This window comes from Eptatretus burgeri, chromosome 2, assembly GCF_056783735.1.
Source record: "Eptatretus burgeri isolate ZD-2024b chromosome 2, Ebu_testis_v1, whole genome shotgun sequence".
Lineage (NCBI taxonomy): Eukaryota > Metazoa > Chordata > Myxini > Myxiniformes > Myxinidae > Eptatretus > Eptatretus burgeri.
Window position 1 is genome coordinate 31,239,063 of NC_140962.1, and position 13,596 is coordinate 31,252,658.

Consider the following 13,596-nt stretch of genomic DNA (forward strand, 5'->3'; position numbering starts at 1 on the left):
TCGGATCTGGATCTTCACCAAAATCTAATCAATTTGTCCTTGTCGCACATCAAAGCTGTCCACCAAGTTTTGTCCAAATCCGTCGCTAACTTTTTCAGATATCCTGCTCACAGACAAACACACAAACAAACAGAATGACACTCGGTACAGTGCATACCCTCACCAGGCTGAACAGTTTGCGTTTTGTGTCCCACTCATACTCGTAGGCCAGATCTGGATTCGGACCTGAACTAAAATCTAATCTGGCTGTTATTGTCACACACCCAACCTGTCCACCAAGTTTTGTCCAAATCTGTCCTTAACTTTTTGAAATATCCTGCTCATAGACAAACAGGCAAACAGGGCTGAAACATAACCTCCGTCAACCTTCGTTGGCAAAGGTAACAACCATTTGGATCCCAGGAATAAGAAAACCCAAGACGACACGCCACTGTAAAATTACATCAAAGTGGGGTCAAAACAGATGGAACTGGAAGGGCACTCGCTAGAGCACATACCTCCACCATGTAATGCCTGATCCAGGAGAACATATCAGGCCCAATCAATACATTTTTGAAATATCATGAGATACATATATATATATATATATATATATATATATATATATATATATATATATATATATATATATATATCATTTTTGGCCCAATCTCTCAATGGGTGAAGAATCACTTTAAAAATTAATGAATTCTCGCATCCAGATCCAGATTCGGATCTTCACCAAAATGTAATCAATTCTTCCTTGTCAGACACCCTAACATGTCCACCAAGTTTCGTCCGAATCCGTCCAAACTTTTTGAGATATCGTGCTACATATCATTTTGGCCCTATCTCTCAATGGTGAAGAATCACTTAAAAATTCTAGTTGTCGGATCCGGATCCGGATGTTCACCAAAATCTAATCAGTTCGTCCTTGTCATATACCGAACCTGTCCACAAAATATCATCTGGATCCGTCCACAACTTTTTAAAGATATCCTGTGCACAGACCGACAAACAGACAGAGAAACAGACAGAACGGTGTGAAAACATCATCTCTTTCACCTTTGGTGGCAGAGGTAATTAGACAATGACATACTGTTGTTTGTTGTTTAAGCTGTTGTACTTTATTTCGATTGTAATATATAAGTAACAAAGACAGTTATGGCATGTATTGTTCATTTTAACAACAGTCATAGCAAAAATGACTGCTTAGACAACCACTGAAGTTAGAACAGCACAACTGGATATCACAATAATTGGCCTGTTTCCAATTAAATTTGATCCTATACATTATCGTATCGAGATTTTAGTGCCGCAATCCTTAACTGTAATTTCTCAGCTATTAAAATGTCAAACATTTGTTTAAATTGGAGTTTATAGTGTGTTCCTAAATTATCTTTCCTTTTTGAAGGTAAATTAAAAAAAAAAAACAACTAATATATAATATACAAGCATGCAGTTTGCACCATCTTGTGGCCAAACTCAAAGAATTCCTATTCGCACTGTTTTCTTTCAGGTGTTTCATGTCTTTCAGGTGTGAAGAGTAACCCTGGAAAATGTTGCACCTTGCGAAAAATATGTGACCCTGGACATGTTGCGGTGAACGTGGACTGAAATTGAATATTGGACGTTCTGAGAGCACGAATGGTGCACATGTGGAAGTCTACTGACATGACAAGAAATACTCTGAGCTGGGCTACAAGATGGTGGAAACTGATTTTTGGTTCACGAAAAAATATTTTCGCGAAAAAAATAAGTGACCACTATATTCGTTATTGTTGTGTGTCTGTTTGTCTATCTGTCTGTCTGTCCCGAGCATAGCTCCGTGGGTTTTGATCCGATCCTGACAAAATATTGGTGGGAGGTTTATATCATGATCTAGTGGTGTTTTCCTGAAAATGGGCGTGGTGCGCCCATTATGGGCGGAGCCACGCCCAAAAAACATGTGTTTTTAGGGGGTAGCCGATTTCAATTTGCATCTACTCCTCGGGGGTTTGTCGAATCTGACAGGGGTTTTGGTATTTGGTTAGCCCAATGGCACCTGCATAGCCCCACAGAGCTTGATTTTTCATTTTCGTCACAAGGTCAAGGTCACAAGGTCACGAACTTAGAAAATTGCGAATTTTGACATAAAAATTTTGCTTCTCCGAGGGGTTTGTCGAATTTGGCAGGGGTTTCGGTATTTGGTTTATCCCAATGGCACCTGCATAGCCCCACAGAGCTCAATTTTTCATTTTCGTCCCAAGGTCAAGGCCACAAGGTCACGAACTTAGAAAATTGTGAATTGTGTTTTTAGGGGGTAGCCGATTTCAATTTGCATCATCTCCTAGAGGGTTTGTCGAATCTGGCAGGGGTTCTGGTATTTGGTTAGCCCAATGGCACCTGCATAGCCCCACGGAGCTCGATTCTTTATTCATCCCAAGGTCAAGGTCACAAGGTCACGAACTTAGAAAATTGCGATTTTGACATAAAAATCCATCTTCTCCAAGGGGTTTGTCGAATCTGGCAGTGATTTCAGTATTTGGTTAGCCCAATGGCACCTGCATAGCCTCACGGAACTCGATTTTTCATTTTCATCCCAAGGTCAAGGTCACAAGGTCACGTACTTAGAAAATTTCGAATTTTGACATAAAAATCATACGACTGCCCAAACTTTGAGAGCTCGGATGACAATATTATTTATTCATAATCTTGAGGTCATTCCCCACCTAAAGTCTTGAAACCATTATGCTCTATCTCGAACACCTTGCCCGTGGCGCCCCCTTCAAGTTTGTTTTTACGCTGATTTCGTCAAAGTATGGATAATCCGATGAGTGCGAAATGCCATATAGCCTATATGACATTATATTGTTCCTGGAATGTTCCAGAGGAAGTTTTGCACCAAATGTCATAATCCTTGACCTTTGACCTTTAAAGTTCACAAAGGTCAAATTTTCAAAGTCGTGGGAATCGAACCGGGTTTTCGACCTTCTTCGACGAACTAACTCCAATAAGCTATAGCACGTACCCTATTTCCTTATTTTAATGTCCACAACATTGTTTTGTGACCTTTAAAGGTTATGCAAAGGTCAAATGTTGAAAGTTGTTGAACGAAACCGGGGTTTCGACATTTTGCAGCTAATAACCTGCCACTCGTACCACATCATGTTTATCATTTTTATAACTTGGTCAAACATTATCACATTGTCTCATCCTTGACTCCTGAAACAATCTCCATCGTCACATACCGCTCATGAACCATCGTTGTCTTCAGACTTGAAGTTATTTTTAAATTTGCATTCAAAATAGGAAAGACAATTTGTATTTTGCTGAGAAATATTTTAAATACAGGGTGGTCAGTGGCCTGGAAGTCGCTTTACCTCTGATAAATCTATTGCCACCCCCCTCTCCACCCTCCCCCACTGTGCTACGTGGAAATACTGACGTGGGACTTGGTATAGTAGGAAGTTAGACCGCATGGTGGACATGAGTTGTTTTGGTGTCGAAGAGCAGTTGGCTGTTTGTGTCTCCACCAAAGCAGACGTTGTTAATGCCGGAAAAACGGGCTTTGAAACATTAGGTGTGAAGAACAAGAAGCGCGATGGAAGACTGGTAACAAGAAGAAATACGTGCACTGTTATGTTGGCGTCAGTTGACCGGTCACCGAAAAAATCAACAAGAAAGAGAGCCAGTGTACTTGGCATACCACAGAGCACTATGCAAACTCACGTGAAAAAATATCTTCAGTTGAAACCTTGGTGTCCACCATTTATGAATGAACTGAGTGATGGTGACAAGACATCATGCGATGTCTTGCTTGACACCTTCCTGACTGCCCAGTCTCGAGGAAAGGTGTTGTTTTTGCATGAATGTGTCATCTATCACAACTATGTGGTGTTCTGGTAGAAGGAAAATCCACATTTCACATTGGAATTGGAGCATCATCTTCCACACGTGATGATATGGGCAAGAATAACCTCAAGATATTGGTATTTGTGATCTCGCATCATCACCATATGTGTGAAGACGTTATGACGTAAACATGTATGGTGAGAACAGCACTCGGTTGAGTGCATACCTCTACCAGGCTGAACAGTTTACGATTTGTAGCCCACCGATAGGCCAGATCTGGATCTGGACCTCAACGAAAATCTAATCAGTTTGTTGTCATTACCTACCCAACTCATCTACCAAGTTTTGTCATAATCCGTCCACAAAGTTTTGATATATCATGCTATACAGTTGGACCCCCACATTTGTGGTTCTGCTATTCGCAGACACTACATATTTGGCATTCATAAAATGTGACCTGTTTCTGCATCTGCGGCGGTCTTGTGCTTCATGTTTTAGCAGTTTTTGTGACCTGCTTCGACATTCGCAGCCTTGTGCTTCGCATATTCATGGTTTTTGGCGGACGTATTCAAGCTTTTTTCATGAGATTTTTGATTTTCCCCTCTGAATCACGAACTGCCGGGACCCTATACCCTTTTTTCCTCCACTATAATAAATCGAGTTTGTGTGGCTGTAGCTCTGTCGCTAATATTCACTCGGCGATTGATAGTGGCACTGACCAATTGGCTGTGCCCATTTTCCCTCCACTCGTCGATTGGTCACGGCACTGACCAATTGGGTGCACCCGTTTTTCCCTTCATTGTCGATTGGTCGCAGCACTGGCCAATTGGGTGTGCCCATTTTTCCCTTTACTTGTCAATTGGTCACGGCCCTGACCAATTCAGTGTGTCTGTTTTCCCAGCATTGTTGTTCATGTCTATTGTTATCACGTCCATCCACATCAGCAAACAACGGTCCATCGAGGTGTGGCAAATCACACACTTTCCTTGTCTCGTGTTTACTCACCTCCCACAGTGGTGATTACAATATTGGTGATTATGATGCAGCGTTTATATCCCACGCTTTCCTCATTTCGTGACTCATTTTAGTGATTACTACATTGATCGCACTGCTATCCTCGACAATTTTATTTTTATTTGACAATAAGCATCCATCCTTGTTCAGTGGACCGACATAAGTACTCTCACCCAGAAAGGGGGTGGGGGGGGGGATGCCCCTTGTCTAATCAATTCGTCCTTGTCACAAACTCAACCTGTCCATCAAATTTCATCCGAATCCATCCACAACCTTTTTAGATATCCTGCTCAGAGACAAACAGTCAAACAGACAGGGGTGAAAACATCACCTCCGTCCACCTTCAGGAGCACAGCTAATTAAAAAAAAATGCTAAAATATGTTGCTCTGCCATTTGCCAAGCAATATTTTAATTAAGGTTCACACAGGCACCATAAAACAAAACAGTTAGTACTGAGCAGAGAACAAAGCAGTTACAGTTCTGAGCATAGAGCAAGGCAGTTACCATACTTAGCATAGAACAAATCTTGACTGCTGTGTGTATTCATTGATGCAATTGACTCCTTGCTTTCAGATCTGTTTTTTTTCTGTTCTTGTCTTGCCTTGGTGTTTCTTTTCGCCACGTTTCTGACAATTGCAATTAAAAATTAATGTTGTACTATTACAAGATTTATTTGTTGTATCAAAGTTGTCACAGGTTTTTTTGTATTTACAAATATGGTTATTTTACGAGATAAATAAGGAGCATCGATTTGAATGAGGGCTAATTGGAATCGTAAATAATGTGATTTTTACTGCTAAGGTACCAATGACATTTGTTATTTCTAGTCTCAACATATCTAGTCACTTGCATACCTCATCCCATTTCAATAACCTAAACAAAAAGAAAAGACCGGTGACAAAACCGGCACATCAGCGCATCAGCGGTACAGCCAAGCCATCAGCCTTGTGCTGTACATCACTGTTCATTTGATATTGTATAACCATTCTCTAAATCTCTTATAATCGAACAGAAATATTGTTGTGGGCCGGGGTTCGGTGTTGAAGAACGACCACTTGGTGGAGCAGTGGAGTCATCTTCCACCGAACACCCGGAATTTAGGTCGTGACTCTTGGACAACTCTGAAAGGTCACGGGTCACTTAGAGGACCGTGGTCGCCAATATTTCGACGGCGTGAGGTAGGGTCCACTTGTCTAATTCCAATTTACCTAAGTGCCCACGCCATCTAACTACCGGGGAAACCACACCCTCGGCCGACTTTGTCCAAATCGAGTCACTATCACCGACAAGGATCTGGCATAACCGAGCGGAAATTACCAAAGCCGCACCAGACCAAATGACAACTTACCGACCCAAACGGCCTTACTATTTCTCAATATGCACCTTGATAGGCCAATGATGGAAAGCACAGAAAACGAGCTGGCACATTAAATAGGGGTGTATTTATAACAATAATCAGGGAGGGGGGGTACACAGAGCAGACTTATCACGAATAAAGAAATGTAATGTACGATGAATAACACTTAACAATTTCTACTTATACACGGGGGCCACGGACACACACACACACACACACACACACACACACACACACACACACACACACACACACACACACACACACAATAAACTGGACCCCGTGGGTCTATTCGGTAGAGCCAGGCCGGGGTACCTGTCCCGCCTCGTGCGGTCACACCAACCCCAAACCACCATGGTGGGACTCGAACCCACGACCTTAACGTTGTCAGCACCAAGACTGCAGACTGCTCAACCACGACCACAGACGACGCTGCAATCACCACGAACACTTCTGTCTGCCGTCCTCTCGTCCCTTTTTCTCTCTTGAGGTGGGAGGGGATTCTTTTCTTGCCCCTCACCTCCTGATTGGACGAGGGGTTGTCGGACGACTCGTGGTCAGCCTCCCGATTGGCTGGGGCGCACGTGTGGTGCTCGCCCTCCGCTCATTGGCTGGAAGAAATGGTCCATGCCCTTGCTTGGAGCGGAGCGTCGATCCGAAGCGACGGATGCTCCGCCCACGCCCTCAGCCAAAAACACGTGGGCAATTGCGACCAGGTTGAGTGAGGGACGGTGGCGTTGCTGTAGTTGTTTTTGATGTTGTTGTTGTTGTAGATGTAAAAACCTAACTATAAAATAACTCACAGTGCACACACGAAATTCCCATGGGACAAAGAAGTTGAGTCAGACAATGCTTTTGTTTTGTGAAAAAAGCTTCTTTTAGTTTTAGGCCAATTTGAGCATTTTCCCACATCCATTTATTAAATAGAGCCACTGCATCACCATCATGTTCTGAATCACCACTCACATGCAGCACACACTGCAAAGGTACCTCGGCACTATCATCCATCTGCAACCAAAACAAAAACAAAATATAACTCAAAAATGCCAAATGTTTCTATAACATCTAATATATATTGGTGCGGGTCGGGTGAGAAGACGACCACCAGGGGGGGGGGGGTTGGGGGGAGCTATTTCGGGTTCCCACCAAACTCCCTGGAATTGCAGGCCATCACACACAGATAATTCCGTGACGCGGTGGGTCGCTAACCGACCGTGAACGCCAGTAACTCAACCATGTGACTTTGGGTCCTCCGTCTAGTTTATCCGGTTACCTAAAAAATAATGACGTTATCTAATTACCGGGGGACACGCCCTCGGTACGCCTTGTCTGAACCGGATCAGATGCAGCCGAGTGACACTGCAAAGAACGTACCGGCTAAAAGGAACGGATCGTTGGGCATAAAGTCCCCGCAAGGTTAGGATACGGACCATGCTGGATCAATGAAAGAAAAGACAAAAACGAGCTGGGAACATTTCTGCAAATAATTTATTACAGGCAGGTGAGGAAAAATATGTGGCACTATTAGTAGTTTTTATTGTTGTATGTAAGCAGAGATAGGAAGAAAAGTGTGGTGCAGCAATAATACAAGCAACTTACAAAAGCAGACTCAGAGCAGAGTTATCCTGATGTAATTCTTCTACATTCTAAACTTGAACGAGGACAGGCACCATGACACACACACACACACACACACACACACACACACACACACACACACACACACACACACACACACACACACACACACACACACACACCAACGAAGAAGGGTTAATGAGAAGGGAGAGGAGATGAGGCTAACGGTCTCTCAATACCTTGCACGATTGACCGACCGTGCCACCAGTACGTTTGGGGGGGATGCTCCGTTGGGCGATACCTCCCTGACAGTTGGCATGTCGTCTCCTGCTTTGAGGCACTTCGCGCAACTCAGCATCGATCCAGAGAATGGGGCGTGACCGGCATGCGTGAAGGACGGACTCTGGGCGGAGTCGGAAGCCAGTGGGTGGAGAAAGGCAGAGTCCGGAGCAAGTGGGTGGATTGCCAGACATGATCAGGTGGGTGGGTGGATGGGTGGAGTCAGCGGCGAGTTGCTGAGGAAGGCAGAGTCAGCAGGCAAGTTGGTGACGAAGGCGGAGTCGGCAGATGAGGAGCGCTCCTATGGCCCCGCGACTTGTCCCTTTATAGAGCCTGTGGCGCGCGGTGGGGTGACGACCCGAAGCGATGTGTCGTCACCCGAATCGGGCGTTCTGCTTAGGCCCCAGCTAGTGCATGGCCCAGCCATGATGGTCGGAAGCGGCTCCACCTTACATTCGGCCAGATGGCTCCAAGCTGTAGAATAATTTCACTCCGAGCACCGTGGTACGAATCGCCCCGCACCGAACTCCCGGGCCCTCCACGGCGACCGGCGGTCAGCGCCAGTCAATGCGCTGCCTGTCTGCAAGCCATGCAGCCCGAGCCGCACACCTCGCCTCTGCCTGGCTGCAGCCTGGCTGAGAGGCGAGAGGACGCTCGCCGTCCGCAGGAGACATCCGCGGCCACGGTGATCATCGAAGACCGACGGTAAAATGCTATGGTAAACCTATGCGCAGATCCAAAGAAGACATGTGCCATTCGTGCCCTGCTTTGTGTGCGATAATAAATTACCCGGGGTTGCGCGTGGGTCCGCCGCCATTAAGCATGCGGTAATTTATCAAAAGCGGTGGTGTGTGCGTTGGCAGCCCTGATCTGTGTCATGAACCAAAGGAAAAAATTGGATATGATTACACTGAACAACAAAATTTTTGTACTGGAGATGTGTAAAGTGATTTAGACTAATTTGGGTACGCTGATTTCAAAAATCATAACCGTTTTGCTGTATCACGTCAGGATTTTCAGTAACAGAAATATTCCCATTGCCTAGAAGTCAGGATTTCAATGAAATTTACAAAAAATCATTTATTCATTTATTTCATCATGAATGCTTCAAAATTATAGAAATTACAGAAAAACTCCACTAGAATGTAATTAAAAATGCTTTAGGCATTTGGCTTTGCGTTTGTGCTGCTCTGTGTCAGTTTCACGATGCAGGAACCAGCAGAAATCGCCCATCATGTTCGGGTTGTGCCGCCCTTGGTAACGCGTCTCCATGAGTGAAATCTCTTGGTGGAATCGCTCGCCGTGCTCGTCCGAGACTGCTCCCAAGTTGCCAGGGAAGAAGTTCAGGTGCTGGTGTAGGAAATGGATTTTCAGGGACATCCTGGAGCCAAGTTTCCTGAAGGACTCCAGCAGCTGCTGCACTATTTCTTCATAGTTGTCCGCGCGCTCGTTCCCCAAGAAGTTGTCCGTCACAGCTTTGAAGCTCCTCCACGCTGTCAGCTCTTTGGGGTTTAGAGTTGTTGGAAAAGTTTCGTCCTTCATAATCTGTCGGATTTGCGGTCCAACAAAGACACCAGCCTTGATCTTGGCCTCCGACAAGGTGTTGCCAAACTTTTCCTTGAGGTATGAAAACCCACGCCCATTCAGATCCATTGCCCGTACAAAACTTTTCATCAAGCCGAGCTTTATGTGGAGTGGTGGAAGGAAAACCTTGGCTGAGTCGACAAGGGCGACATGCTTCACGTTGTGTCGACCAGGTACATGCTCTTTTCGCTCTTCCCAATCTTTCTTCGTCCAGTGATTCTTGTCGTCTCTGCTATCCCAGAGACAAAGGAAGCACATGTATTTCGTGTAGCCTGACTGCAGCCCTAACAAAAGCGCCACCACTTTCAAGTCTCCGCAGATGTGCCAGTTGAAGTCATTGTACTTGATGGAATCAAGCAGCTGCCGCATAGTCTCATAGGTCTCTGTCCTGCCGAACGCGTGAGCCAGTGGGACTGATGGTTTCTCGTTGCCATTGTGGAGCAAAACAGCCTTCAAGCTGTTCTTCCCCGAGTCGATGAAGAGGCGCCAGTCTGCAGGATCGTGATCACACCCAAGTTCTTTCAACAGACCGTTGATGTCACTGCAGAATGTCATCGTGTCTTCCATCTCAAAGAACTCAGCCATGTCTCTGTGACGTGCTCTGAACAAGGATATCTTGGTGTTAGGTTCAAGTAGATTCCACTGCTGCAGCCTTGATCCAAGCAGCTCTGCCTTCGCCTTTGACAGCGAGAGATCTCTTACAAGATCATTTAAGTCTCCCTGGTTCAGAAGGTGTGATTCTTGAGTGTCGGGTTCAAAAGGTTCATCATCACCATCCTCTTCACCACTGCTTACAGCTATGTTCTGATCAGCTGGAGGTGTTGGAACGGGGTTCTCGTCATCATGAGGCACAGGTTTACGAGCAGAGACGCAGTCAGCGTACTTGATGTGACCTTTATTCTTCTTGTTGAAGCCGGCGATGCTTGTGCAGCAGAAATAACAATCGTCATGATGATTCTGCGGCTCACGCCATATCATGGGCACCGCAAATGGCATGCTCGCGCGCTTGCCCACCAACCACTGAGTCAAGGTTGTGTGACAGCTTGTGCAGCAGATGTGTGGTGCCCAGCTCTGTTCTTGGTCCCCCACCTTACACCCGAAGTAGTGAAAGTAGGCGGCCTTCATTTTCACTGCTGTAGATATACTTCGCTGTTGATCTTTTTTGGTATACCGACCACAGACATAACAGAAGTTGTCAGGATGATTGGTACAGGAACGCCTACTCATCTTTATCTGAAAGAAAGAAATATAACACAAGTTAACAACAATTGTACGAAATAGACATGGTAAAGACATATGTAAATTTCATTGAAATCCTGACTTCTAGGCAATGGGAATATTTCTGTTCCTGAAAATCCTGACGTGATACAGCAAAACGGTTATGATTTTTGAAATCAGCGTACCCAAATTAGTCTTAATCACTTTACACATCTCCAGTAAAAAAAAAATTTTGAAATTTGTTGTTCAGTGTTATTACATGTAGGTTTGGGTTGAAGAAGAAGATAGATATAATTATTAGACTCAGAAATGGGTTGAAAAGAGTGCGCCAGTGCGTACTGTAGGTTGTTAGCATTTGGTGTGTTCTTCGTTCTACTTTCTCGGCACGGCATTCCTGCAGCGTGCTGTCGTGTTGATTCTCCTTCCGATCTCTTCTGCCCAACAGGTGGAAATTACCGCTGTGCTGCACGTGTTCCGTGCAGCGTGGGCATTTGGTGTTTTGTTCCTTTTGGTCTTCTGTGAGGATGCATTCTTACGGCGAAGGGTGCGGCCGCGGTTTTCTACAGGTGGTTGTCCGAGGGTCGTACCTACTGGCCTTTGCGAGGACCCCTTCTCACAGCGAAGGGCATGCGGCTATGTTTTTGTACATATAGGTGTCCGAGTGCAGCGTTTGTCCCAATAGAAAAGAAGGAAGGGACTGTCTGTGCATATATTAATGAAATAACTGTCAAGAGACCACTGTATATTGGACGCCATTGCTTTGGAGGGGATGGGGTTCCCAGAACTGCAACAATATATTCATATATATATATATATATATATATATATATATATATATATATATATATATATATATATATATATATATACATATATATATTTATTGTCGATATTGAAACATGAGGAGTGCGATGAGCACTCACTCTGCTGATCGCCAATAGACAACAGTCCACACCAAAGCGTCACTTCCAACACAGAGGCTTTGGCCCGGTGACTGTCAAAGAGACAAAGATTATATGGCCATCAAACAGAACCACCGATCCCGATTTCGGGCTAATTTGCCCTCATCAGGATGGTATACCGAAAAATATCTAACCAACGATGACCACATTCGTCGTTTAGACATCAAACGCACCTCCTTACTGGTATGGTGAGCTTCGCCGCGGATTATGTCTCACACGGTGAAACAGCATGATCCACGCAGAACAACCATCTGTCTGCCACCCACACAATTGTTCCTGCGAATGCAAACCATTCAACCGACCAATAATTGCCCACACAAGATCACTTCCATTGTTCCAAGACCAAAGAATTATAAAGTCCTTTGTGAACTCTTCAATTCTGCTGCCACAAACAATATCACTTGTGGCGCCAGAAAAACTTTCACCCCTTGCTGGCAATACAACCAGAAACTGAAGCCCTTTTGAAGGAGTATGAAACAACTGGAAACCCAGACACAGTCACACAACTTCTCTCATCTCTTGACTCTGTGCACCATCAAACATTGACTGAAACTTTAGATAATATAGATTTCACCCATTCCAGGAGGACAGTTTGGAACCTTCTCCGCCACCTTGGTGTTGCAAGCCCACTCCAGCATCACTCACCGCAAATCACTGCAAATGCTGTGGCATCAAAGCTCCTCCAGAATCCCAAAGGTGTCATGTCCAAGCAATGTAGATCCAATGTGCGAGTATCCTTCCATAGCCACACTAACTACTACCCTGAGCTTGGCATCTCCAAACACCCTCCATGATGTAGAAGGGGAAATCAAATTGACAAAGTCTGGGAAAGCAGCTGGCCAAGATGATATATACCCAGAATTCCTAAATAATCTCATGCATAAAGGTAAAGCTTTGTGTGCTTCCTTCTTTACTGCCATCCATCAGTTTGGCAATATTCCTTTGAGGTGGAGAGAAGCTCAGGCTATCTCCAGGCACAACCCAGGGAAGCTGCTGGATGACTCTTCAACCGACCGACCAATATAATTACTTTACACATCATACCAGTTGTCTGAGCGCCCTCTGTTAAGCCATATCTTATAAACAGAGCTGTCATTCTTCTCAACCTCACCTTGTCCCTTACCTGGGGGATTAAAAGAGGCGATGACGCGTACAATTGTCTCAATCTTCATCCCTAACTTTATTACAATGCACCACCCTCTGTATGTTGCACATTTAAACAGCGAATTCTTAAGCTGCATTTCCCTACTTAATCACATCGAGATGGGCTAACGACTCGGACACAGACAATACTATTCTGTCCAGGTCTATCTGTTCCAAGGTCATATCTGCACCCCGACAAACACAACAACACCATCGAATTAGTGACGATATCTTTCGTGATGTGAATCATAATTGCCGTTAGCAGTTTTAGTGAAGTCTTCGTTGCGGATAATTGTTCATTTGAAGACTGAAGTTGAGCTGCTAAAGGAGCAAGTCCACGTTGAACTGCTGTGAGCTTCTCGTGAAAATGTTTCTCTGAACTTCTCATATGATGTTGCAGACTGCAAGATCCAGGACAGGACACATTGGATAACAATGTTCATTGCAAGATGCACTACGGAACCTGAATGAGTAAAATAAACACGACTCGCACAACAAACTATAGAGAAACCAATCGATGGAAAGCCAAGAAGAGTTGATATGGGCATTGTTATCCCAACGTACCTTTCCAGAGACAGTGAAAGCTCATCACAGTGTGCCTTCTGCTTCAATCCTGCACTCTGTGACAGAGCATGCTGCTTCACCTT

The 13,596-nt window shown here is 44.7% G+C and overlaps 1 long non-coding RNA gene across 1 annotated transcript; it reads right to left on the bottom strand.

The window, feature by feature from the left end:
- Positions 1 to 766: 766 nt before the first annotated feature.
- On the bottom strand, positions 767 to 13,596 carry LOC147031732 (uncharacterized). Its single transcript, XR_015053997.1, has 3 exons — positions 13,514 to 13,596; positions 11,980 to 12,082; positions 767 to 5,454 (listed from the first exon to the last, which is right to left on the bottom strand). It is a non-coding gene; the product is annotated as an uncharacterized LOC147031732 (long non-coding RNA).